The sequence below is a fragment of the Penaeus monodon genome, chromosome 30 (assembly GCF_015228065.2).
Source record: "Penaeus monodon isolate SGIC_2016 chromosome 30, NSTDA_Pmon_1, whole genome shotgun sequence".
In the NCBI taxonomy this organism is placed as follows: domain Eukaryota; kingdom Metazoa; phylum Arthropoda; class Malacostraca; order Decapoda; family Penaeidae; genus Penaeus; species Penaeus monodon.
Genome location: NC_051415.1, coordinates 11167311 through 11167520, shown reverse-complemented (window position 1 = coordinate 11167520; position 210 = coordinate 11167311).

The window sequence follows — 210 nt, the reverse complement described above, 5'->3', positions numbered from 1 at the left end:
TTAAGCCAGAACATCTCGACCTTGCCAAGAAGTCTTTCCGAGACACGGATATAAACATAAAGGCAGGTGGGGAGAAACACCTCGGAGCAGTTTTGGGCACTACAGAGGCCAAAGAGGAATACGTGAGGTCGCAGGTGAACAAATGGAAAAGCGAGCTGAAGACTCTAACAAACATCGCAAGATCGGAACCGCACTCAGCCTACACGGCCT